Source organism: Canis lupus, chromosome 22 (assembly GCF_003254725.2).
Source record: "Canis lupus dingo isolate Sandy chromosome 22, ASM325472v2, whole genome shotgun sequence".
NCBI classification, from domain to species: Eukaryota; Metazoa; Chordata; class Mammalia; order Carnivora; family Canidae; genus Canis; species Canis lupus.
In genome coordinates this window covers 27,939,638-27,966,043 of record NC_064264.1, presented here as the reverse complement: position 1 = coordinate 27,966,043, position 26,406 = coordinate 27,939,638, and the positions used below count along the sequence as shown (strand labels likewise).

The 26,406-nt window shown below is 36.8% G+C and overlaps 1 protein-coding gene across 17 annotated transcripts in view; it reads left to right on the top strand.

The window, feature by feature from the left end:
- Positions 1-26,406, top strand: part of KLF12 (KLF transcription factor 12) — a 590,647-nt gene that overhangs the window by 380,275 nt on the left and 183,966 nt on the right. For 3 of the 17 annotated variants that reach the window (XM_049099278.1, XM_025441144.3, XM_025441142.3), the window contains exon 1: positions 13,056-14,135. The exons of 13 other annotated variants lie outside the window; for them this stretch is intronic. The gene's annotated coding sequence lies outside the window, so the exon portion shown is untranslated. Of the gene's footprint in view, positions 1-13,055; positions 14,136-15,932; positions 16,000-26,406 lie in introns of those variants that run through there. One more of the 17 variants, XM_049099277.1, reaches the window with a different exon arrangement.

The window sequence follows — 26,406 nt, the reverse complement described above, 5'->3', positions numbered from 1 at the left end:
AATGCTAACACAAACAACTACACCCGTGTTGGCATTCATTCATTTGTTCATTCAGCGAATATTTTATTATGCTCTACTGTGTCCCAGACATTGTTTTAGGGAGTAGGGATAAAACAATGAAGTGAACAGTCTGTCATGAACTTAATTTCTTAAGGAATGAGGCAGACCGTATGAAAGTCAACAACTAAATATATATCATATGGTGTGTGCCATAAAGAAAAATGTAAACATTTAAGGGGATTAAAAATTGATCAGGAGCAAAGATCTTAGATGCAGAGGCCTTTTTAGTAGGGAGGTATTGCTCAAAGGCCTGAAAGATGTGATAGGGTCAGCCACGCAGATGTCCTGACTACCGTCATTCCAAGTGTGTGGGGAGCTAGTCCAAAGGCCTGGAGGAGGGGTAAATACAAGACAGTAAAGAGATCATTGTGTCTAGGGCAGAAAAACCAGAGTGTGAGAGGTATGAGAGGGGATGTGACCAGAGAGGCTAGTGGCTGCTAGGAGACAGGGAGGGGGCCAGATACTGTGGGTCATTGTCATCACTTCAGCTTTCTTCTGAAGTGATGACAGAACTCTTGTTCAGAGGGAAGAGGCATTGAATGACCAGCTATGAATGAATGAATGAATGAATGAATGAATGAATGAATGAATGAATAAAGCAAAAGAGCCTCAGGCTGGTGATGAGGAACCAAGTTCCAGTATGGTCTTTGTCATCTAGCACCTGGATGTATTTCAGCACATTACTCTGGGTCTTGATTGTTTTTAATTTTAGGATTGAAATAGGTGAGCTATAAGGATGTTTCTATTTTAAAAATTACTTGATTCAGGAGCATCTGGGTGGCTCAGTGGTTGAGCATCTGCCTTTGGCTCAAGTTGTGATCCCTGGGGTCCTGGGATCGAGTCCCACATCAGGCTCCCTAGAGGGAGTCTGCTTCTCCCTCTGCCTATGTCTTTGCCTCTCTCTGTGTGAATAAATAAAATCATTACAAAATAAAATAAATAAAATAAAATAAAATAAAAATTCCTTGATTCAGTATCATTCTTTGTTAAGTTTTAGAATTGAAAAGCCTATAGAAACAGGAAAGAGAAATAAATGTTGCAACATGGAAAGCTTCATGAAGGAAAGGAGTGTGGGTGTGAGATGGGCTTTACAATGGCACAGATATTAGATGAGCAGTGAGCATAAGGTAGTTCAGATAAGGAGATGGGTGTAGGACTGGAGGCAGGATGGGTGCTAATAAGCAGGGGCTATTAGCAAAGGCTAATAAGCCAGGGGCCTGAAGAGGCTGGTTTGATTAGGATGGAAGGAAGCCCCTAGAGGAATTGTAGGTACATGTGAGATGTGAACAGATTATTGGACAATGAGCAAGGAAGCCTTGTGTTCTAATGAGGAAAGAGCTATCAAGTATTTCAGAGCAAGAGCTAACAGGTTGATGTAACTGTTTAAGGAAATAATACGGATTAGGCTTCCAGTAAGAGATGTATCATTTCAAATCAACAGCATCCTTGATAAATACAATTTGTAGTGTGTTGATAGAGATGAGGTAGTGGAAAATCTCTGAAGTCTGTTCCCCCTCCATCCCCCTTATCTAAGTAGAACAAATACCCCAGAATCAGAGCGGTGATTGCTCTGAGGGCAAATGTGTATAAATTCTGCTATCCACGTATCAAGATTTGGGCAAACAGTATGGAGGAAGGTTCTCAACCTGAGATACTCATGAAATTGGAACATTTGAGATGGGCTAAAATGTTTTCAGGTCAGCAGCAACCTGACCCTCAGCAGGAGGAAACAGAAGTCTTCTCTCAAGCAATCCCCAGTAGAGGTTTCAGGATTTGAACAGGCTAAGATCAAGCAGGCCAAAATTATTTATCACCAACTTTGTCGGGGAGCCAAGCCATTTTGAATGAGCATTAGCTGAAACAGCAACGCTGAACATTCGGATACTTAAGAAGTTCAGATGTTGGAGTGATTCAAATTTTTTTTATTTTTTTATTTTTTTATTTATTTATGTCAGTCACACACACACACACACACACAGAGAGAGAGAGAGAGAGAGAGAGAGAGAGAGGCAGAGACACAGGCAGAGGGAGAAGCAGGCTCCATGCACCAGGAGCCCGACATGGGATTCGATCCTGGGTCTCCAGGATCGCGCCCTGGGCCAAAGGCAGGCGCCAAACCACTGCGCCACCCAGGAATCCCTGTTGGAGTGATTCAATATATAAAATAGAATGACTGTGTGTACATATTTAAAGAAATAAAAGATAAACCATAAAAGTGGACAAGTAACAAACCACTGTTGAGAATGACCAGGGAGATCTGGAAACAACCAAGTAGAGCATCTAAAAATGGAAAACATCGTTGAAATAAAATATGGAATAAAGTGGTTAAGAAGCAGATAAAGTCAGAGCTAAAGAGGAAATTGGTGAATGGAAGAATATTCATAAGAATTGCAAATAAAGAGAAAAAAGGAAATGGAAATATAAAACAATGAGTGGTTGAATGTACTTATTTTCAGATTTTGCAAAAGGAAGAGAATAGAGAGAATGAAGGAGAATCAATACTTGAAAATATGTTGGCTGAGAAGTTTTAGAGCTGGTAAAACATCTAAAGTTAGATTCAGGTTGTACAAAGTATCCCATATAGGATAAAAATAATATGAAAATGGCAGTATTTGTCAAAGAAAATGTGTCTATTTTTTTGTGAAAGCATTCTGGCACTGAAAAACCAGAATTGGTGACAGCAGCTAAGAGTTTCTTTCACAGAATTATAGTGTAATAAGGTGAGTTGAATTAATGGTATAACGTAATGATGAAGATGCAGTCAGTACACGTTTTGAATCCAATTCCATTGTGATAAAGGAATGATCTGATTTGGAGACCCCTTGGTGGCTCAGCGGTTGAGCGCTTGTCTGGCTCAGGGTGTGATCTTGGGGTCCGGGATCAAGTCCCGCATCAGGCTTCCTGCGAGGAGCCTGCTTCTCCCTCTGCCTGTGTCTCTGCCTCTCTTTCTCTCTCTCTCTCTCTCTCTCTCTCTCTCTCTCTCTCTGTGTGTCTCTCATGAGTATATAAATAAAATCTTAAAAAAAGGAATGATCTGAAGATATAAGACCAATTCAAACAGTGACTTTCATTCTGGATTTTATGGTTAGAACAATTCAATTAAACGCTAAGAAGGTGAGATGAAATAATTGTGGGGCAAAGAGATGCTTCATTTTAGATAAATCAAGTTTGGGGGTGATGGTGGCAGCACAATATTGAAATGAAAATTTCATAAGGAGAATTCATCTTTATGAACATTTAGAATTTTTCTGATGTTTAATCTGAAGAAAAGTGTATTACGCAACCACAGTTTATTTTATTATCTATAAAGATACTACTTTTAGTGGAGTGTTTCAGCATGTTCTCTGCTTTTATGTATGTATTGCAATAATATAATGAAAAGGGGAACAATACAGTGTAAGTTCAGATACTAAATTAATTGGGAATTAAATCTGTGGAATTAGAATTTCCTTTTTAACATAAATTAACAGTGACAAGAGTACAAGAACCCATACTTGTAGAAATTCTTGGAATTGGGCACAGATACTTTGGTTTTACTTTGCACTGTGTTTTTCTGAAGTTGTACTGTTACCTACCTAGCTTACTAATTGAGCAATAGAACAATTCACCATGATGGGAAGATATTTCATCAGAGCCTCATGAAAATTTTAAAAAAGGTTAGTGCTGCCTCTAGTTTCAGCTACACCAAAAAACAAAACAAAACCACCCATTGGCTTTTACTTGGACAATAAAGCAGTATTTTGAAAGTCAGAAGTCATTAAATAATGGAATAATGGTAAACAGGTTAAATATGAGTAATGATTGGGTTCCTTCTAAAGAGGAAAAAAACCCTTCAATATTTCTAAAATGTATGTGATTTTTTTGTTTATAATATTGCATTAAGTATACATCAAGAACAGGCTTACAACCTTTGTTTAATAGGTCTCATGTTAGCCATACAAACAAAACAGATACACAAATAAGTTCATCATTTCAGAAATCTATGAAATTTAAATTAATGTCACTTCTGTGATGGATGATGATTTTTTGCTGAATGTAAAGTGCTGTCAACAAGAATGACTCCTGACTGCTAAAGCACAGGTTTTTTTTTTTTTTTTTAAGATATACTTATTTATTTGAGAGAGAGAGTGTGTGTGCATGTGCGTGCACGCACGCACGCGCACACACACACAGTGGGTGGGAAGGGGCAGAGTGAGAAAGGGAATCTCAAGCAGAATCCCTGTCTGCCTTGGGGCTCAATCTCAGGACCCCAAGATCATGACCTGAGCTGAAATCAAAAGTTAGGTGCCCAACTGACGGAACCATCCAGGCACCCCAAGCATAGGTCTGATAATCCTGAGCTACTGAATTCTATGTATTCCTGTTATGCTTTTCAATTTGAACTGCTAGGAAACCATTATTATGGCTCTCAGGGCTGTCATTTGGCCTGTGCTTGCCTCATAGACATCACTGTTAAGTTCACCTCTATTCCTTTCCCACTGAATTAGCCCTGGATGTTAAAATTATATCTCAGTGTGTTGCTAGTACCATAGTAAAGACAGGTACAAACTCAAGACACTGAAATCACATGACAGCCCTGTAATAAAATAACCGAGAATATAGTTATAGTAATTTTTAAGATCATCACTGAAATGAAGTGATAAAATTTTCTCAAAAGATAGTTAAGGTTTTTGACATTTTGTCCTTTGGCCTCTTTGGACCCAAAATTCACAGTGAGCTAATGGAATAAAAAATAAACCGAGTGAGTAATAAAAAAAACAAAAAACAAAAAACAAATGAGAAACTATCTTTCTGACACTTAGTGTCAGATAAAGTTAAATAGTGCCTTATTCTATCTTCTCCAATAAAAACTGCATTTCTATACTCTATATTGAAAAATTCAAGGGAAACCAAGAGCTTTGGAGATTTGAAAGAAATGATGGGTATGTAAATTAACTTGTACATCCCAGAAAATAAATTTGTTACATTGGTGCTAGGAGGAACTATAAGACAATGGGTTTTATTAATAACCCTTAATAGCTATAATTAACATGTAGAACCGTTAACCATGACTTGACATTTTTTCCCAAAGTCTGTGGTTGAGAATACTTCATTTCTGATCTAATCGAGTCTACATTTCTAGCCTTTTCTTTGCCCTTAACTGCTGTCCAGAGATTTGCTTGAAGGTTATCGATTGTCTGTGTTGTAATTGTCATTAGAAAATATCTGATTATGGTCTTTCTTGATGTAGACCACTTTGTTATATTCACTAGTCTATCTTTAGCTTGATTTTATTATATGCTGAGTCCAAGAGCAGTGGGAGATTTTGAAACTTCTGGGGCATTGACTTTTCCACATACCCAGTTGTTAAAATTCAGTTGATCTACGTGTTTGAGAATTGGATGACTTGAAGTGTGGATAGTGAAACTTTAAAAAATAATTACAAATTCTTGAATTTGGCTTTAGATCCAAACCCTATTACTCCTCATAATAACATGAATATCCTAGAAAGATGGCCAGATTTTTATCCTTTTAGTACACTTTCAGATATGTCAAATTTATCATTCCCTTTTATTTTCCTTGTACTGCTCTACTTACACGCTTATCATGTATTTGTGGAATGCCGTAATTAATACAACTTTAGACTCTGTGGTTAATTTTAGTGTTTATTGCCCATCTCTTGATGTGAGGATCACTTCATCACTGTCTCAGCATGTTCTGGCACACTCAAATGCCACACACAGACAGCATCTCTTTTTTTAAAAAATGATATTGCTTTAAAAATTAATGTAGCAGTTAGGCATTGGCCAAGTGAGAGGCAGTCTTCTTTTAGATCATGTTACATAAAATTCTTGTTAGTACAGATAAAAAAGTATAAGGTCTTGATTTGTGGGCCACCCTTTTTGTTAAAAAAAAAATTATATAAAGATAATTTTTCAGTGGCATATGTAGAGGAGCTGATCTGAAGAAAGCAGCTGTATCCTATTAGGATAAACTAATGAGGGGATCCCTGGGTGGCTCAGCGGTTTAGCGTCTGCCTTTGGCCCAGGGCGCGATCCTGGAGTCCCAGGATCGAGTCCCACATTAGGCTCCCGGCATGGGCCTGCTTCTCCCTCCTCCTGTGTCTCTGCCTCTCTCTCTCTCTCTCTCTCTCTCTCTCTCTCTCTATGTCTATCATAAAATAAATAAATCTTTTAAAAAAATAGGATGAACTAATGAAGACTGTACAGCTGGATGGATGCCTTAGCGATTCTCCAAATGACGTTAAAAAACACACACCATACCAAACTCAGGGTCATATTGCTGGACTGCGCATATTTTTAGGTTTCTACTTGTGTAAGACTTTCACCAATCGTAGTAATATCATCACCTCCCTGAAGGTAACATAGGGCTTTTGATGGATCAGATCTTGAGTACTTCCTCAGTAAGGAATTACCTATGACAGTAACATTAAAAGGATAGAATCTTAAATGTTTTTGATTTAACAGTGTATCATTCCTGCATGCTGACAAAGTTTCCTCATTGTTTGCATGAAGAACATTTGAGGATGAAATGTATGGTTATTATGCTAAATAAAGTAACACCTCAAGTAATACCATAATGAAGTCTGGAGAGAACATGGGCTGTGGAGTTAGAATTATTTTTACTCCCTGGCAGCGCTGTGATCATGTCTGTGAACTTCGGCAAGTCACTTAATCTTCCTGAGCTTTGGTATCCGCTTCTGTAAAAATGGCAGGATACTCCACTCCCACCTCCTCCCATGGTAGTATTTTAGAAGTAATTGAGAGAACGTATATCAAAGGGCCTGTTGGAATGCCTGAGAATCTTGAATTAAAACAACATAGGTGTGGAAAGTGGCTAAGAAACACAGTACTCCCCTCCCTCCCCCACCACGCAGTTCAACATTAAAATTTGACATCCCCCTCTACTGTTCTTGAATCTCAAAGCCTTTTTTTTTTTTTTTTAAGATTTTATTTTTTTTTATTCATGAGGGACAGAGAGAGGGAGGCAGAGACACAGGCAGAGGGAGAAGCATGCAGGGAGCCTGACATGGGACTCGATCCCGGGTCTCCAGGATCACACTCTGGGCCAAAGGCAGCATTAAACCGCTGAGCCACCCGGGCTGCCCTCAGAGCCTTCTAATGCTCTTCTCTATTACCTTCCTCCTTACCTGCTCCCTGACATACCATCTGCATTCGGGAATCATAAAAGCCCCAAGTAATTATATTTTTGTTATTTTGCTTTTTAGATTATCCTTTATATTTAGTTAAAATGTTGCATTTAAATGGTCTTAAAATACATTAAAATAAGCATTACTCATTTCTGTTTTGTACCTGTCGCCCCAAAAGGTATACCACAAATTTCCACTGAAAATACAGATATGTAAAATGAAATTGTATCTTTTAGCCATGAGTATACCGTAGGGAAATTCATTTGATTCTTTTAAAAAACAACTTTTGATTATAAAACGGAATTCTGGTCTCCCCACCCCCAGTGAATGCTTCATAAAATAGGTTTTCTGTGTTTGGGGTAACATGACGAGATTTATTTCCCTGTTTCACAACTGTGGCTGATCCCTTTACTTTAGGACACTACTGACTCTTGAGCTTAGAATGAAGAAAGAGAATATGGAGAATTCTTTGCTGATCTTTATTGCTTTGCTGCATTATGGAAGTTTTCAATTGAGCCAAGGGAACAAGAGTGCATTAGTCAAGGGCTGCTGTCACTGAGAAGATTTGTGTTCTCCATTTTGGGGAATGTTTTAGAACTGAGAACCACATATCATTTATAACCATCAGGACAGGGTGAGTTATCCTATAATTTGGGCTAATACATGCCCTAGCCCAGCCACACACACACACACACACACACGCACGCACGCACGCACACACACACCCTTAATAGCAGGTTAATGTGAAGGTAATGTTTCATGCTGAGGACAAGGTGGCCTGAAGATATTTCTATGGCAACAGAAAGGCCCCTACAGATAACTGTCTTCTAAAGTTGCTGTCCTTTATTAGAGGCTGCCTGTTCTACAGACTGTAATTATCATTAGGTAGAGAAAAGGTTGTTGAACGTGGGTGGACTGCTTGGCTGAAGCTTTCTGACTGATTTGTTTAGCACAGCTTTGAAATGAATTTCAAAGGAATATTAAGAACCTGAGATCATCGTGCTGCTTGTCTCTGTAGGTGAAGCCATACCTAATTATAGGATGCTTGCTGAATGTGGATGAAGATTTTGGACAGACAACATAAACAGCAACACAAAAACACAATTAAGAGTGATCAGTCTATGTTAAATGATTTTAGTGTGTATGCAGTTATAGTGTTTAGAGAAATCTATTATTTCTTTTAGGGGAAAAGACACTTCAATCAGAACAGGCTTTGAATTAATCAAGTTGTCATTGGAGTGTTTTTCCAGGGCTAACAGTCTATGATTCAAAATTTATCTTCTGTTTTTACAACTAGGACTTAGAACTTCCAAGATTTTTCTTGGTTCTTGGCATAAAATTTAAAGCAGATGGGCCAACAAAAATCTCACTCTGATTAGAACGTGTGTGGAGTGTTTTGTATGCCTGCATTTATAGCCATGAGCAGTACATCTAGTAAGCCAATATAGTGTCCTTGCTAAAGGGAAAACGTGTAGAAATTTGACTAATTTTGGCAACACAATTGAATTGTCTTTACTTTTTTTTTCAAGAATGAGATTTCAGTTGTATTGTTGCAGAAACCAATTTCTTACCTATGTATGATTAGTTTTTCTTAGAGGTCAGAAACTATGGTAGTTTCAGAGTCATTAATGTATGTGCTTAGTGAGATTTTTCAGGAATAATAATATAGTTGCAGAAGACTTTGTTTGCATACCATGTAATTATCTCATTATGCTATAGAACCCTGAATGCATTTCACTGAAGTTTAAAATTATTCTAAAATGTGATATATTGAAAAACATATATTAAAGGGATTAAAATGTGTTCTCATGTTCTGTGGACACCTGTTTTGATAGTAGTTGTGACTAGCAATTAATAAAACTTACTGGAAAGAGAAGTGGTTAGGAACCGAAGGATTTGTCTCTTAAGTATTAAGGAATACCTTAAATAAATTTTGTCTTTCATTTGTGGAGATCTAGCGAATCGTTGTCTCCCTTTAGTAGTTTACTTTCATGTATGTGCTAAACCCCTTATGGTGACAGATATCTAGTCAGTTTATTGAACAATTTGAATTTGGTAAAGTACTAACATGAAATTATTTTCTATTTCTCTTGAGTCTTCCAGGGCTCTCATTCTTGTCCCTTCATTGACATTTCATTTTGAATGTTCTCTGTAACTTCCTAGTGAATTTTAGTAATTTTTACAAGATGAGTAAAGTCTTCCAGTTTTGTTTCATGCTGCAACCTCATACCCAACTTTAGGCTCTTTTCTTTTGCACATGGCTCAGAGGAGGGAGTAAATTCTGCGTTTTTATTTCCTTCCTACTTCTCACCTTGGAATATATCTCGGAGGGGGAAGGGAGGCAGTGTTGGCCTCTGGGTCACTTTTATTTCCTTCTTCTAATAGGTGCAAATAGGAAGTAGGAGGAGAGAGAGGCAGTAATGAGAGACACTCCACAGTTTGATCTGGCTTGGTCTCCTTTACTGCTGGTGGCTTCATTGATGCAGAGTTTTCCATATAGATGATGATCACTTTTATTGCACTTGCTCAGAGAACCTTCCAAAGCCAGTCAACCACGTTTCCTTTCAGCCTGCCAGTGGTCCATCCCTCCAGCCCCTTCTCTGGGCAGGGTGCCTCTGGCTGGTGGCCTCCTGAGCAACTCACTAAAGTGGGGCATCTGGTGCTAGCATGACCTTTTTCGCCCCACCTCCGTCAACAGCTGCCATCAGAAGCATACTCCTTGGCTTCTTCCTGCTACTGTTGCCTTGCATGGCTGCGTAACTATTTTGAGGTGTTAGCCTGACTGCCTTCTGCAATGTCCCTTAATTCATAGGACTCTCACACACTGTAATGCCAAAAAGTGGGAGCGTAGGCTACATGCTGGTTCCTCTACCCTTCATTACTTATTGGTCTCTAATTTCTTTTTTCCCGTTTTTGGGTTAGGTGGAGGATATCAGGACATGTTATCCCCGAATCATATGTCCAGCCAAGGTCTGAGATATCACATTTCCCCTTGTTGAAAGTATCCTCATATTTACAGGAGTTTCTGTTGCTGTCCACGCCATTTACCTTTGATTGAATTAACTCTCTTTACCCTCCCCCTCCTTACCCTCCCCTGACAGCCTTGGGAGAGGACAGATGACTCCATGCTTCTCCCCTTTTTCTCCTAACTTTTTTCTCTAGAACTTAAGAAGTGGGCCAGACTCAGATCATGGTTTTGAGTAGCCGAGCTTTTCCAACCACATTTTAAAAAGCCCTGAGGGAATTTTCTGGCAGCAGATATTTATGATTCTGTTTAAATAGGAAGTGGTTTATCTTTCTGTCTTCAGCTTTGGATTAGTGGACAAATTGAATACAATAGAAAACATCCTACAAATATCCTGTAATAAGGTTTTCTATAAAGAGAAAGAGGGAGGGAGAGGAAAAAAGTATGTATTGCTACCATTTGTATCTGAACATTGTTAACCTGTTGATCACTTTTTAACATAGGTTAATTTGCACTTTGAACATCTTTTTGGAGTTTATTGTATGCCAGGCACAGATTACACAAAAGGGGAATAAGATTTTTAGTAAGATGAGAAAAGCACAGTAAGGAAATAGACATTAGCGAGACCTGCTTAACCCAAACTTTGAAGGTCAGGTTCTCTCTCAAAGAGTAAGTGAGAGGAGAAACAGGGGTTAGGCAGATGGCAGGAACAAGGGAGAAGAGTGTTCACTAGCAGGGATCACCATCTTTACAAGGGCCTGGAATGAAACGGGAACATGGAAACTTGAAGGTCTAGAATATTCCATTTGTAGGGCAAGTAGGGTCTGATAGATGTGGGCTAATATGATTATATAGAAAAGGAAACCAGATCATGAGAAGAGTTTGAAAATTGTCCTAAGAAAACTTGAAATAGGGGCCTGACATCATGAGCTGGTCATTATGAGAATGATTGTTGGTATGCTAGGAAATATGAGACTGAAGAGGACCAGAGGAAGGTAGGGAGGTTAGGTGAACAGCTCTTGCAGCGATCCAGGTATGGTATGGTGGCTTGGGATAGACTAGGGTAGCTGAGGTGAATTAAAATAGATGAAGTAGGGGATCCCTGGGTGGCGCAGTGGTTTGGCGCCTGCCTTTGGCCCAGGGCGCGATCCTGGAGACCCGGGATCGAATCCCACATCAGGCTCCCGGTGCATGGAGCCTGCTTCTCCCTCTGCCTGTGTCTCTGCCTCTCTCTCTGTGACTATCATAAATAAATAAAAATTAAAAAAAAAAATAAAATAAAATAAAATAAAATAGATGAAGTAGAGAGCAGTTTGAGGTGTGAAGTAGTCAGCATCTGAAGACCAACAGCATGGAGGAGTGGTTGAAGGAGAGGGAGGAGTCCAGAATGAGGCACAAATTTCTGCCCTGAGATGCCAGATAGTTTGATATTGGTCTGTACTGGGATAGAGAACCGTGGAGTGAGGAAGACCTGATTTGGATGAAGAAGAAGATGGATTTTATGCATGAGTGCGGCCTGACGAACCCGAGGGCCCTAACTATGGAGATACCAGATAGGCATCTGAGATAACAGGAGATGTGCCCTTCCAAGGTAGACTGTGCTTGTAAAACTGAATTCATTCCCAAAGGTGTTAGCTCCTTCCAGATAAGAATAAGGGGCCACTGCCCTTACTGGCATGTGTTTGGGTTAACAAAGTCAACTTTTCATTTGAGGCAGTTCCCTCCTACCTACCCCTAAAAAGGCTTTATTAAATGATTTCTGTATGCTGCAAATTTGACAGTCTCTCTTTTCACCATGATTTAGAAATTTAAGATAGTTTTGCCATGGGAAACAGATTGAGAGCACAAGTGTGAGTATACATGCACTTTACTGCCATGTCAAAGCTAGACATGCCAGATCTAAAAGTAACTATTAGTTTCACGGGTCTGGTGCATTTTGAGATTAGGTGTGGAATATGACACAAGCCTTTGCTCAGGAGACGAACTTTTTGTATTAGCAGTTTAGAATTCTGAGCATAACAAAACATAGATAGAAGAAAGTGGAAGTCTTCACTTTTACAGATACTCCAATCTGTCATTTCTTTCTTAAGGAACCAACTGTTAGTCTTGTATTATGGCAGGAGAAAACGTTGAGTCCATCATTCAGGGGCTGTGTTTATGGACTTAATCTTCTTGAACAAAAAGAGATTTTAGCTTTTTAGGGTAAAGAATAAAATGTGACAAGAATTGCTATTTCTGAAGAGAGCCTAGATTTAGAGAAATTCTTCTTAGAACTTGAAATGCTTCACGGAGGAAGTGAATTAGATGCAGGTGAAACATCATATCAGATCTAGTTTATGCTGGTCTAATGATTTTTATATTAACTATTTTTTTTCATAGATTGTTGAATATGCCACACTTTTATGATCAGCTTTTTATAATGTCTTACAGCCCTGGAAGCTTTCTGGTTCTGTGGTAGGGTTCAGTAGTCATCCTCAGTGTGTTGCTCGGCACACACTAGACATTCAGAAACTATTCCCTTCAGTCACATTTCCTTTACTTTTGTTCTCAGTGCGACAATTTGATTTCATCAGAAATTGTTTCTCATCTAAAGATTTAAAATCAGTTAATTGGGGACTATTTGTTCAATGTAACCTACTATCTGAATTATAAGTAACATAAAAGAGGCAGCATGTCTTGCCTTATAGCAGATAATTTTGATGTTACTTCTTTTGAAGGTGAAGTATGCTTAGAACATGATTCTTCAAAAACCCATCTTTGGTTCAGCCCCTTAGTATGCTTCCCTTTTCTAGAATCCTGTGGTAATTTCTCACTGACCTGTTTCATTAAAACAAATGTCAGATCGAGGGCTTTAAAACTCGCTAACCTAACATCAGTACTACCTTATTTTCCATTCCGGTCAGTTCAGTCCTTTGTTGTGTCCTGTCATTCATTTTTCTCTGGTGTATCCCTGACTCTCCTCCCATGCCCTGGGTACGGCCAGTCCCAACACAGGCCTCTTCATTCACTCAGTGACCTTTCTGTTCAGTGTCAGCATTACTCACTGCCCACCATGAAGACAGTAGGATGGCTTGTGTGGATCAAGGCACGTAATTTCCTTTCTCATGTTTCAGGTCTTGAATATGCGTAGTTTCGTATGGGAAAAGTTCCATTGCCCAGACCAAACAGACAAGAGAATAATTATGGTATGTGAAAAATACTACCTGGTTGGCAGGCTGAAATATTGGCCTAAGTCTACTAGACATTTCTGCATACCCTTGGAAAAAATTACTTAACTCTCTGGGTTTTGGGTAAAGTTTTTTTTTGTTTGTTTGTTCGTTTTGTTTTCTTTTCACTGTATAATGAGAGCAAAAGAGTTCTAAGTTCTTTAGCAGTTCTAGAATATATAAAAAATAATTCCTTTATGACACCGAAGTTAAGCTTTAGGTAACCTCAGCCATTTAGGATAGCTCTAAATCCGGAACCGAATAAAAGCAAGGATCTGGCAGCAAAGAAGCAGCTTCTCATTATCCAACAGGGATGGAACTAGTGAGGAAATGTTGAAGAACCACAGATACGACTTAGGCTGTGGCTGCATGGTTCATGAACAGGGGAATAACCACAAAGAAAAGAAAGAAATACATCTGTTGGCTGGCTTTATTATAATGACCAGACATCTTGGATATAAGCCAAGAAATACAGGAGGATTAAGAGGAAAAGGAGACAGAAGAATGAATAAAAAGGAAATCCATTGTTAAATGAGAAGAACTATTACTCTATAATCCTCTCAATAAATTGACATTTGATAGAATTCAACAACCATTCCCTAAAAAATTGGAACTTATTTAAAATTGGAATAGAAATTTCTTTTAACCAATAGTCAACATTATATTTAATGGAAAAAAAAAATCCAAGTGAGTTCCCATCAAAAGCAGAAAATAGCCTTTTAGCACAATCATCATCATCATCAACACTAAAAGAGTAAGCAGTAGATAAATTTAATTTTACTGATAAGTATTTCAGTATTTCAAGAGAATGTGATTGAGCACCTCAAATTAAAACAATGGTTAGAATTAAGTGACTTGAATTTTAAAGTAAGGGTGCTTACAGTAAGTAGCATAGCCATGCTCTACTAATATCTAAATTAAAAATGTAGTGGCATTCATGGTTGGCAACCTATTATGAACTACCTAGAGATGATTTTAAAAGAATAAAAAAGACGATGAGGTTAGTGAGTCAAGTGAGTGCCTTAGATCCCCATAAACTCTAAAGGCTGTATTCCGTATGCTCCTTACAGGGCATTATTTAATTGCTGGTGTGGGTGGGCACATATATACACATGTTGTGTATTGGTGTGTACTTGTGTCTGTGATTTATAGACATCTGGAAAGCGAGGACAGTTATACAGATTTTGAGACTCAAAGTGCTAATTAGTCATTACTGAAGTCTGAATCTCTCTTTGCATTCTCCATTCTGTTGTAAATTATGTTTTCCAAGTCCTCTTGCCCCCTGGCTTTTCAAGAAGTTTGGCCAGTGGGAGGCATTGGCAGACAAGTAGGAAAGCTAAATGAATGGGAAACTAGGGTTCTCCTCTCTCTTACTTGGGCAGCATTTTTTAGCAGTGGCTGTCTCCAGTCTCTTGGCTCCTGGGGCAGTCCTTACTGTCCTTCTAGTTGCATTCAGAGGAAGCCAGCCCTGGAGACTTACATCCTCTCCTCCTTTGTCTTTCCAGTTCCTGGGATGAGTTCATTTGGGGGGATTTTGTGGTTATTAATCTGGGTTATTTCACTATTCCCCTTTTGGATTCTGAGCTCTGTTGTCACCTTTATTAAATTTCCTCTTTTTAAAATACCCAACATGGCATCTGTATCTTAACTGGACTCTGATTTAGAGAAGCACACTATTGTGTCTCTTTATTTAAAAAAAATCTATATAGAGCAATATCTGGCACATAGTAAGCACTCAATATTGTTGATCAAATTCATTCTAAAACAATGAGGCTGAGGAAAAATGAACTGATCAAATTATTTTCAGATATTCAGTCAGCTAAAGCTAATGAAAAGATCTGCACCATACCTATAATTAAATTAGATCACATGGATTGTGTTTATTTAGTCATTAGAAAAGAGATTGGAAGGTGCCCCTCTCTCTGACCCAGTGCTAATTGGAAGAGTAATGCAGAGGTGTGGGTCATGGGTTTTTTGAAGCATGCCTTTTCAAAATAAGATGTTAAAAAGTCAGCTTTGGGGCTGAAAAGCAGTCAGCAAAATAGAAACAACTACAGGGTGTGTGTGTGTGTGTGTGTGTTTTGTTTTTTATTTTCAAAGTTCTCCCTTCTCAACACTGTATTGTCTGAACACAATTATATTGGAAGCAAAAGTGGCTAATTTCAAAATCTCTATTTTTTTTATTTTAACAAAAACAATATAATCTAGGGATAAGGAAAATTCAAAGAAGGTTGTGGCTAAAAAAGTAGTAACTTCACCCCACTCACCTCCATCCCCACAAATGTAACCAAGATAGATTATGCATTGTAACTGCACAATGATCTGTACGTGTATTAAGAAAATGCAAACTGCATCTTGCAACATATACTCATTTGCAACTTCTACTTTTTTTTTTTACTAAAAATTACTTAGACATCTCTCTCTAGCAATTCAAAACTCTAAACCATTTATTTCAATAGCTTCATAATACTCTATTGTATGATATAGCCTAGTTTATTTGTCAGATTCCTTTTTTTTTAATTTAATTTAATTTAATTTTTTTATTTGTCAGATTCCTAATTGAGGGGCATTGGATTTTTGCCAGGGGCTTCTGCCCTAGCAGATAACAGTTAGACAAAGTAAGAGGAGTTTCGTTGTTTTTTGTGTGTGTGCTGCCATAGTTCCTAACATTCCTATTTTATATAAACATCTTATCTGCTAAAGTGGATAAAAACCTTAGTGGCTTGAAATATTATAGTTTTCAAATGCACCTAAATATGTATGTAGACATTTGATTTTGGCATTTAAAAAAAATCTTCACTAACAGTCCTTTTCAAAATTAATTTTATTACATGAGAACAGTCATACTGTTCTTTTGCTGTAAGGATTTAGTTTATCCTAAAGAAGTGAGATCACTATTTAATAATTGTACTCTCTTTGCCTTCCATTGTTCCCTATTATTTTCTTGGGTTGTTCCAGAGTATTGTTTAGTTTATGAAACAGTTCAGAAGACACTTCTGATGATGGAGAAGAGTTTGTAGAACTCTTCTCAAGGCCTTGTTTTAAGGCCTTCATAAGATATCCAAATCCAAGGTCTTTGAATTCTGAAGTTAATATTAAAACAACAGACTGGGCTGTAAGGTAAATTTTTGCCACTGAGTTAGTTGCTGCTTCTACTAACCCAGGAACAAGATACTATGAATGAATGCTATTGACAAATCGGCCATACATGGCAATAGTAGGAAGCTCTGTCGTAGAAGGTTAGTGACTACTTGGGAAATTATTACCTTGGCTTTTGAATTCAATATTTTAACTCAATAACTCAATATTTTAACTTTTTGTTGGAAGGTAATTATATTACATTGCTCAAGAGTTTGTACATCATTACTCTGCCTTACTAATAAAGAGATACATGATCCCAAAAATGCAGGCTATCAACAGAAACTTCTTGAGAAATGAAACTTATCGGAAAACTCTAGAGTTTACCAATTCCTGCCTTTCTTGTCATCTACATGTCCAACAGCAACTACATCTTCAGAAGAAGATCATAATTGATGTATGTAAATGGGCCCTCCCCAGGAAAAGATAATATCCTCATTTTGGTTAAGAAGGCAGGGAAATGCATAATTATCTTAGAAATGTTTTCTTCTAAAACCAGCTTTGAGTATGATTTTTTTAAAAATTTTTATTTATTTATGATAGTCACAGAGAGAGAGAGAGAGAGAGAGAGGCAGAGACACAGGCAGAAGGAGAAGCAGGCTCCATGCACCGGGAGCCCGACGTGGGACTCGATCCTGGGCCTCCAGGATCGCGCCCTGGGCCAAAGGCAGGCGCTAAACCGCTGCGCCACCCAGGGATCCCGAGTATGATTATTTTGAACGTGTCCAAAACTTATCATCCCCCCACGGTTCATGAAAACTGTATTTCTGGACCTTCATTTCATTTTTAAATTGTATTTTTTAAGGCAGAAGTAATTCAGTTACTGCATGTATTAATATAAGAAATTATTGAAGAAGTGACCTTTATTTGTCCCAGCTCTAATATATTCAGCTGTTAGAGGACAAGAGATGGTTCTTACTCTAGGTCATTCTAGACAAGTGGGATTTTTATCCCTATATAGCAACAGTGTGAGAGGCAGTCTGCATTTTCTGAAATATGTGAAAATTTATTTTTAAGAACATTTGATTTTTAATATAAAAATGTAAATCTTTTGCCCGAAGTTTATTCTTGTAATCTTTCCTAACTTAACCCTACTCATGAAAATGTATTGTGTATATATATGCATGTATCTTAAACAAGCAGAATGCCCTAGCACAATATTTTTTGCTTTTAGCTTTCTATTGGAAGTATTTCTGTTTTTGTCCTTTCATTTTTAGTTTTCATTCATGTGAAAAGAAGTGTTAGAATAGTCTAGGAAAATGCATTCCATATTTTGATGTTTCAGCCTAGAAGTTGGAATTCAGATTTTTTGACATGTTTACAAGGGTTTTCTTAGTACTTTCAAAAAGATATATATATTGTATCCATTTTCAACATTTATTTTATCTTTAAAAGTGTAAATTACTAGTTTCCTTTGAATTCTTTCAGGACAGTTCATTGGATTGCACATGGTTAAAGTCTATTAAAGTGTCTGTTAATTTTTTTAAAACTTCCATTAAACAATGAAAATCTGCCTCCTTTCAGTCATCATTGCTTAAAATTATACAATATCAACTCCACTTAAAATTATGTGACATGATCTTTGAAAAATAAAACTTAATGGGATTAAATGAATTATTTTTCTTCATGAGAAAATACTGGTAAATGAGTTTTTTTCCCTTCTTTTTATGTAAAGAGTATTTGGGGTTAACTAGTTAGAAGGTTTAAGCAAACATATAGAAACTTGATAAGGTTAACTGCTTAGTGCTTGGTAGATGGAGATGTTTTTGGTGATAATTTCTTGAATTATGGCCCAAAGTGAGGCTAAAATCATTGACCCTTGACACTTGTATGAGACAGAAGATAAAGAATCCAGCCTAATGGCATGTTTAAAGATATTGTGTGTGTGTTCTCTGCCTCAAATATATTCATGGTCAATATTGATAAATAAATGATATTTTAATATGTTACTCTCAGTTGGATTCCATAAACTATTACGTAGAGGAAATCTTGTAAAAAAGGAGGCCTAGAAATTCACTGTTTTTAATTAATTCTTGCTTTTTATGTTTGAAAAAAAAGTAGAACCTATTTTGTATTAGAAAGCTTCCCTCACAAGCTGCATTTTGAAAAGGTGTGATTATATTTAGTTCCTTTTTTTCTTGCAGTTTTCTACAGAAAAGTAGCAGCACAGTGACATTTTGCTTAAATATTTTTAAAATTATTTTGTTCTTGACCCAACTGTCCTAATTTTTTTTTTTACTGTATTAGCCCTTTATTTTACATTATCTTTACTGATACCTTTTAATATAAAATGCCTGAGAAAATTATACTACTGGGTCTTTTGGATGAAAGATAATATTTCAGGGGATCCCTGGGTGGCTCAGCGGTTTGGCACCTGCCTTTGGCCCAGGGCGCGATCCTGGAGTCCCGGGATCGAGTCCCACGTCGGGCTCCCGGCATGGAGCCTGCTTCTCCCTCCTCCTCTGCCTCTCTCTCTCTCTCTCTGTCTATCATAAATAAATAAATAAATATTAAAAAAAAAGAAAGATAATATTTCAAAACTTGATCCTTAAATGTGTGTATGTGTTGACTTTTTTTAACGAGAGAAAACAAACAAGTTCATTAACATATATATCTTCTGCATATGTAGGAGATACGTAGGAACAATGAGTTAACTCTTTGATTTTTAAATTTAAGCCACATATCTGTCTTTGGGTTTTCTATAGATGTTTTAGCAATCAGGCATTAAAATCATAGCACTTGGTCATTGAGAAAAATAATTATTTCTTAGATTCTAAATTTGTAGGTCAGGAAATTAAAAGAAAGTTAAGCTCTCAGATTTCCAGTTTCTTGATGTTTGTAGCAAACATAATTTCTGCATTGTAGGTATTAAGAGGTATTGTTCTGCCCATGTGCCCAGGTATTCAAGGACATTATTATCCCTGATCCAGAGTAATTTAAACTTTAGACTCCTAATGCCATAAGTCCTTGTGAAAGAAATACATAAAGTGGAAATTTGCCTCTCTAGATGTATGTATACACATACATATACATATATATACACACACACCCACATACATATATCTATACATTGATATTCATGTGAATCTATAAATGTAACTTCTGACATTCTGTTCCTCTACCCAATCTTCTAACTCCCATCTAAAAGTAGAGCCATCATGCATTGATTTGGATTCCATTAGAAATTATAACGAAAGGCTTGTGATATGAAAAGATTCTGACAAATCTAAATAAATCAGTCTGGATCTAAAATAATCTGTAAAGGATCATTAGCTTACATGATCATTTTGATTCTTGTGCTACAGATTTATAGAAACACTATTCTGAAATTTTTAGTATTGAGTGTGTTTTCTCTTGACCTTATTTTCTACGTGACTTTTCCAAGTGCAGTGAAGCCTTCCTAGTTAAGCTCTTTGAAAATAAAGGGAGAGTACAAAGCATGACAGGCAGTGGCAGAGAATCAAGCTTTGAGTCCTCTCAAGTCCTCTAAAATCTTAGGAGATTTCTTACTTTTCAAAAGGTATTTTATTCTTCTAAGAAAGGTTCGTAAAACATAGAAACATTTATTTTTTGTAGATTGGTTGTTTCTTTCCAGTAAGATATGTGCATCTCTCTTTTCCATTTTTCTTTTTTTGGATAATTACTTATCATATTGTTTTTATGCAATTGAAGCACAATAACCTTTTTAATACAGATGAAAGACAAAGAAAATCTATTCTTCTACTGATAAAGTTTTCATGAAACAATAAATGATAGAATTATGCATACCGAAAGTTGTTTTTAGTGCTTTGAATAGCAGCAAGATCTAATTTCCCCCACCAAAAGCCTTCATAATTAAAGGCAGTCTAAATGATTTAACAAAACTATTATAATAAAAATATTAAAAGAGATAACCTAAAGTCATTTTAGTCTTAATTATTTTTATCTAAAAATTATAAAGTTTTTCATCAGATATTTAAATTTAATGATCAGTATCAGTGTTTGTTTTATTACAAATAAATTTATAAAAGGCCATCATATCATTATACATTCAGTCACTTGTCATATAATCCTTTATTTTGGTTTGCCTGAGAAAGCTGTTTCAGAATTCATTTTTTTATTCATGGAAATAAAATTTGGCCAACTTTAGATAAATTTATTTAGAGTTTACAAAGATTTTAAAGGTCAATTAGATTAATAGATGGATAGGAATAGTGCTTTTTAAATCAATTTGAACAAAACAAACCTTTAACAAAATGAAGATAACCTTTTTATTAGTTTTGTTATCTTTAATTTTTTTTTTGCATTATTTATGGTGTGGATGGATGGCTTTAAGCTATCTGTCTAGATTAAAATTGGACAGTTGTCCTTACTTGGTGGCACTTACGTCACTGGTTTCTGTTTTTGAAGGTATTTGATGTTTCTGATGCTGATTAACTGTGTGATCAGAGCTAGTGAATGAGTAGTTTTGATTTTGACGGTAACAAAAATTAAACTTTTTCTTTTTTTAACATTTATGCATTTTGAAGGTTCCAGTAGGATTGTTTCTCTGTCTCGTGATATGGCTAATGCCCTTATATAAAAAGAACCCTTGCTGTGTGCCCTATTGCTACTAGTTAATTTTGTCATTTGGCTATGATTAAGCACAGATTTTCCAACACTAAGCACAGATTTAATGCAGTATTAAAGGATGTCCTGGAAGGTAACTGGAGAGAATCAGAGAGATACTGTGTGCTCTGTGCTCATGCATAAACCTGTTTGGCATCTCTACCTGTCTAGCAAGAATGGCAACTCTCCCCTATCCAGAATATCAGTGGCATATTGTAGGTAAATGGTATCCGGTAGCTAGAATTTCAAAGACTCTCATCTTTGTAGCACTTCCATAGATTGGTGTCCTGTGACCTTTGTCCCTTTTTGGAACCTGTCCATGTGATGTTCTTGTAAAACCTCTACCACCAACCACCACAATTCATCTGAATGATTGGTTCCTTAGGGTGCCTTCCCTGCCTTGGTAGGTAGCACCAATCATTGTTGAGTTTCATAAGCTAAAACCATAGGAGTTATCCTCGATACCCTTTGTTCCTTCACCCTCCACAGCAAATTCATAACTTCTAAATGTGCCATATATCTGAATTCCTCTCCACCTCCACAGTTGGCCACCCAAACTGTGCTGACAGCCTCCTCAGGGGTATCTAAGTTCCATTCTTTCCTCTTCCAACCCATTCTCCACATAGTGGGTTTTTCTTCTTACTTAGAACTTTTCTGCATCTTGCCATTTCTTTTAGAATAAAAGCTATTTTTCATTTATAGCTTTTAGTCCCTTGCTTATCCCCCTCCATGGACTTTTCTTTACCCTGAGTATCTGACAACTTCCTCAGTCTCTTATTCAAGTCTTGATTTAAATGACCACTGTCACAGAATCCTTCCATTACTTCCTATTTAAAGGTATGACTGCTTCTTTGGGCTGGCTGGTGAGGAGAGCAAGCATGGGAGCAGGAAAACAAGTCTGGAGACTCTTGAGAGATGAGACTAAAGATGGAGGTGACTTGCAGTAGGTTTGTGATACTAGAGATAAATTCGTGTAAACCGATTGGTGAGGTGTTTTGGAAGTTTAGTGAAAGGTTCTCACTTATGGATTGGGTTTGGGGTTGATGAAAGAGAGAGGGTTGTTTGGTCTTGAGCTACTAAATAGATGTTGATAGTTTAATGACATAGGGAAGACTATAAGAGGAGATGGCTTTTTACCAGGGAGAGAAATTAAGAGTGTTGGTCTGGATTTGTTAGATTTAGATGCTAAGTGAATATTTCAAATACATTAATGGCCATGGGGACCTGTGTTTGGAATTGGAGGTTTCATAGTGATTGACATATTGATGTATGAGATTGCATAAAATAGTGCAAACAGAGTAGAGGGTATGGGACTAAGCCCTGAGGAATGTCAATACTAAAAGCTTGAGAACAGTAAGTGGAGTCAGTAAGAAGACTACAAGGAGCATAGGCAAAAAAAACCCAGGGAAGTATGGTGCTCCAGAGTGCAAAAGAAACAAATACCTATGAAGTGAATGTTCTGTAGTATTGAATATTATGAAACATCAAAGAAGATGAAAATAAGCAAGTAAATAGTGAATTGACAGCAAGGAAATAATTCACTGATGGTCTATGTTTTTTTTTGAGCCATTTTTTTTTTTTTAAGATTTTATTTATTCATGAAAGGACAGAGAGAGGGGCAGAGAGGCAGAGAGACACAGGCAGAGGGAGAAGCAGGCTCCATGCAGGGAGCCCGACATGGGACTCGATTCTGGGTCTCCAGAATCATGCCCTGGGCTGAAGGTGGCACTAAACTGCTGAACCACCCGGGCTGCCCCCATTGGTGGTTTTGATAACAATTCTCAGTGGCCAATATTGTGGCCAGTCACTGGTTCCATGTAGCTGTTTAAGCTTAAATGTACATCAATTTAAATAAAATCCTTGGCCACACTAGTCATATTTCATATGTGAAATATGTAACAGCCACATGGGGCTGGTGGCTGCCATATTGGACAGTGAAGATAACTAACATTTTCATTATTGCAGAAAGTTCTGTTGGGTAGTACTGTTCCAGAAGGCAAGTGCAGCTCTGAGTATACTCATCCTCTCTTGGCCTGCCAGTCTCCTCCCCCTTTGGGGCAGGGATGTGGCCAGAGGAAGATCAGAGCCAGAGCCCTTGAAGTCCTGGATTCAGAATACCTGATCTAAAGGGGATACTGCCTAGTAGAACAGTGAAGATGAAAGTATGATTGGATTAGAGGACAATGAGAGTGATTACACAGGTCTTTTATTAATTATCAATTTTGAAGTTTTGTGCATCTGTTGGAAGAGGTCATGGACCCTGGAGCAAGTGGTTGTGGAGGTTTGTGTTGTCTGAGAAAATTTGATTGAGGAGGCTGTACTTAACACTAATCTGAAGATGAAAAAAATTCAGATCCACAAGAGGGTATGGATGTGCTCTTCAGCTGAGGGAAAAGAAAAATACAGGTACAGTTGTGTTCTAGACATATTAATGCATTTCATTCTCAGAACAAGTTTAGGAAGTAGTATTGTTAATATCCTCATTCTCCAAATGAAGAAAGAATCACATCTTATTCTGAAAAATGAGACTGATAAGTAAACTGGAATTTTGTTTTGTAGACCTTTGAAGACCAAGTAGGGGACTTACACTTTTAACATAGTGTTCAAAGAAGACTCTGTTTTTTTTGTTTTTTTGTTTTTTTTTCAACTGTATTAAACTTGGGGGAGGTACTCTAGAAAGGCCAATGCTTTCTCTAGTAACTTGTATCTATAATTAAGTGGCTATCACTCCATTTTCTCAGAATTTGTCCTTTATAGTAGAATAGCCACTCAATGGGGAATAGGAATGTGGTTTATCTCACAAATTGTTAGATATCACAAGCTCAAATTTTGACTTTTCCAACAAAATTTGACTTTGTTAAAATGTCAATTGTCTCTTAGAGGCAAATATCCTACCTTTTGTCAAATTGTGCCTTACAAGTGAATTTACTATATGTGCATGCCTTTTTTTCACATCAGTTTATAAGCCCCTTGAGGTAAAGACAGGTATGCATTTGTTTTACCCTGTAGCACCCTGCCCAAAGCTTGGCAAATAATGGGATGTTGACTAGATATGGATGGAGTAGACTGAGTAGACTACTGTGTTATTGCTGCTGAATCACTTTGGGCCAGTGGTACCTTCATCTGCTTTCCTTTCGTGCTTAACCTTACAGTGTCCTTCCCTGTCACGTCTCTCCAGTTTACAAAAAAAGAAAAATCCCTAACTATACCACCTTGTAGTCTTCGACTGAATGTCACCCTTTTATGTAAGGCAGTTACCAATTTGGCAAGGACATTTAAATTTATCTGTCTTCTGGAGCACTACACCACACATTCCTAAGGCTTTGTCTTTTCAACAAGAGAAACTTTTGAGACTTTGATAGAATCACTCATTTTTTCTCATGCAAATGACTATTTTAATTTTTAATGAATTTACTACTGTTCTCATTAAAGTTGCTTATTAGTAAAAAGATGTGTAATAAGCCATAATCTTTTATTTAACAGCTAACAACAAACTTGACAACACGTTAAAAAGAGGAGGCAATATTATGTTGACATTAGCCCTGGTAATTGTTTGGAAAAGGTATTTTTAATTTAGCGGTCATCCTCACGGTTACTGTATTAGTAATAAATTTTGTGTTCAAGGTTGACTTTTTTTTTTTTTTTTTCATTTCCCAGAAGACAGTTTACAAAGGCACTAATGTAACAATAGAATGAAAAGAAACATGAAGGTTGAGGATTACCTTTTGCCATAAAGACTTTGCCTGAGTGTGAGATAGTTTCTTAGGCCATTCTATACAGCCTTTCCATAATTGTCTCCATTCATATTTTGCCTTATAATATACAAATGAACTGTGTTAATGCACATTAATTTGTACTGCTTCTGGTTCAAAATATTTGCAGTTCTTTTAAAATGATTATAAGACAACATATCAAAACATTAGAAGCATTGGTTTTGGGTTTTATCGTTGGTTCTCATGTTTCAAATATTATCATTTTTATTTAAGTGACCCCTGAGCAATAAAATACAGGCTGATGCAATATGATTGCTTAAATGTTTTTTTTTTGTCATTAAAACAAAAACTCAAAGTCTAAAATTGAGTTCTACGTTCGACATTTGTCATCCAGACTATTTTCAGACCACAAGTCTTATTTCTTAATGATTTAAGAAGTATTTCCAGTGTTATTGACTAAATTCATTTGCTTGTTTTGAAATTCAGAATTAGTTCTTTAACTCCACATTCATTTGATACAATAATGTCCAAGAACAAATTTGTTTACTTTAGCATATTATTTTTCTAGCTCTATGTCAGTGTATTCTGACCATAATTTAGATGAAAGTCAAAAATGACCTAAAGAAAAATGATTTAGGAAGATAAATTTCTGAGAAAATGTGGTATCACATACGTACACACACATACGGAGAGGAATATTATTCATAAAAAAAAGAGAAAGAAATCCTGAGATTTGCAACAACTTGTATGGACCTTGAGGGCATTTATACTAAGTAAAATATGTCAGAGAAAGATAAAAATAGTCTATGATTTCACTTATATGTGTAACTAAAAAAAAAAAAAAAAAAATGAACCCGTGGAAACAGAACAGTGTTTGCCAGAGATGGGTGGTGGGATTGTGGGGGAAATGGATGAAGGTGGTCAAAAAGTATACACTTCCAGTTATAAGTTGTGGGGACATAATATAAGCCATGGTGACTATCCTTAATAATACTATACTATATATTTGAAAGTTGCTAAGAAAGTAGATAACTTAAAAGTTATCAAAGAGAAAAATAGTTAACTCTGTGGGTGATGAATGCTAACATTACTATGGTGATGATTTTGCAATATATACATATATCAATAATGTTGTACACCTAAAGTTAATACAGTATTTTATCTCAATAAAACTGGAATAAAATGTCGTTCTGAAAATCCCCAAAAGGTTAGGTCCTTCAAATTTTAAAGAACAGAAATTTTTATTTTATTTTTTATTTTATTTTTTTTAGAACAGGAATTTTTAAAATTCAGGATTCATCTGCAGCAGTCAGTATTTCTAATGCCTGTGATGGATGTATAGATGGTAGAAATCAGGAGGGCTGACCAAATAAGAGACAAGGAGAACTAAGCTACTGCTGTCTTAATCAAGCAGAGCACTTAGCTTTGTTTTTTAAAATGTCGTGAAGACAAGATTGAATGAGCCAACAAAACATTACACGAGTCCATAGTTTTTAATTTCTGTTCATTTTTTAGACAAACCCATAAATCAGCCTATTTATTTTGAGTTGTACTGATGCAGGAAACTTAGTCACCTGACTTTATCTT